The sequence below is a fragment of the Cryptotermes secundus genome, unplaced genomic scaffold (assembly GCF_002891405.2).
Source record: "Cryptotermes secundus unplaced genomic scaffold, Csec_1.0 scaffold314, whole genome shotgun sequence".
Lineage (NCBI taxonomy): Eukaryota > Metazoa > Arthropoda > Insecta > Blattodea > Kalotermitidae > Cryptotermes > Cryptotermes secundus.
This window is the reverse complement of record NW_019718273.1, coordinates 144594-146715: the sequence shown is the minus strand read 5'-3', so window position 1 is coordinate 146715 and position 2122 is coordinate 144594.

The following is a 2122-nucleotide window of genomic DNA, read 5'->3' as shown; positions in this document are numbered from 1 at the left end:
ATTAATGATATGTTGAGAAGAATAATTGGACCGACGAGAGATGAAGTGACAGGAGGTTGGAGAAAACTGCATAATGAGGAGCTTCTTAACTTGTACTCTTCTCCAAGTATAATTAGAATGACCAAGTCAAGGAGGATAAGGTGAGCAGGGCATGTAGCACGAATGGAGGATAAAGGGAATGTATATAGGATATTGGTGGGAAAGCCAGAAGGAAAGAGACCACTGGGAAGACCAAGGCGTAGGTGGGTGGACAATATTAAAATGGATCTTAGAGAGATAGGATTGGATGGTATTGATTGAATTGATCTGGCTCAGGATAGGGACCAGCGGAGGGCTCTTGCGAATATGGTAATGAACCTTCGGGTTCCATAAAATGCTGGGAAATTGTTGAACAGCTTCAGAATTGGTAGCTCCTCCAGAAGGGCTCAGCTCCATGAGTAAGTAAGTTAGTAATATAATATGACAATTTGCACTGATAAGGATCCATATCGTTAGTTCAATGACTGTACATATTCCTATATATAACTGCTTGATGATGGTCTTATACGACCGAAACATGTAGGAGCAATAAAGATCGCAATTAAAACTGAATATCTGTTGTGTTGTCGGTAGACATAATTCCTATATACATTCTCAAGAAAGGCTCAGCTCCATGAGTGAGTGATGAGGGTTTAGCAATGGGGGCCCTAATATCGGCTATATTAGCAGAAATATATATACAACACTTAGAACACATATCAATTACTGATATTTTGAACAAACATCAAATCATGGGTTGAGATATGTAGATGAAATTCCAATAGTATACAACGAACAGAAAACAAGCATTACCAACACGCTAGAGGATTTTAACGAAATACACCGAAAGCTTAAATTCACTATGGAACAACAGACTCAGAATAGAATAAATTATCTTGACTTAACAATTAAGAAAAACCAAAAGCGAACTGAATTTTGAAATATATAGGAAACCTACCACCGCTGATCTCATATTACATATATCACACAACCAATATGAGCATAAACGAATAGCATATTAACTACTTATATAACCAAATGAATACATATAAGATCACTAAAGAAAATAAAGTGAAAGAGGAAGAAATAATCGGACAAATATTGAAAAATAACGAGTTCCCCCCCGAAAATTAAGAAGGGACGAAAATAAATGTCGTCTACATTTGAGCCACTTACAACTCGAAAATTCAAATGGGTCACCTTTACACACTCTGGCCCATGTGTTTGGACAAATACCAAGCTGTTCCATAATACTAACTTGAAAGTGTAATTTAAAATTAATAATATAATAAAACATCATGTAAAAGAGAAAGACAGAAAAACTGATGTTTATAACCTGAGTGGAGTATATCAGAGGGAATGCAAAGATTGCCCCCTTAAATGTTGCATGTAGGGCAGACGGGTCGTACATTCAGAACAATGTATAACGAGCATGTTAAGAGAATTCGCCCAACACGCACTAAATGTGACACACGACTATGACACCATGGAGAAAACAATAAAAATATTACACGTGGAAAGAAAACGGAAAATGATGGATACATCGGAAAATTACTATGAGGGTTGGAACTTTAATAGTGGCAAATATTTATTTACAACTGATACAAAATAGATGCATGTTTCGAAGTTTTACTGTCCTTCAATGTAGTCACCAGCAGTGTGTACAACCCGTTGCCAGCGATGTGGAAGACGTAGGATACATTTAGCAGCGCCTGTTATGTTGATAGTTCGAATGGAGCGGTCTACTGCCTGAAGAATCTCTGGAACAGTTCTGAAGCGAATGCCACGAAGTGGTTCCTTCATCTTAGGAATCAAGTCGAAGTCACAAGGGCTTAAGTCAGGGGAGTACGGTGGATGGAACAGCACTTCCCAGTCCCATTGAGCGAACAAATCAGCCACAGCTTGCGCTGCACACGGCCAAACATTGTCCTGCAAAATGATGGGTGGGTTCTGCAGAAAGTGTCGCCGCTTCTTTCTCAAAGCTGGTCATAGGTTGTGTTCCAAAAATGAACAGTAATACTGCGCATTGACGGTCTGCTGTCGGGGAACGGTATGCGTTAGGATAACATCATCACAGTCGTAAATGAGAATCACCATAACTTTC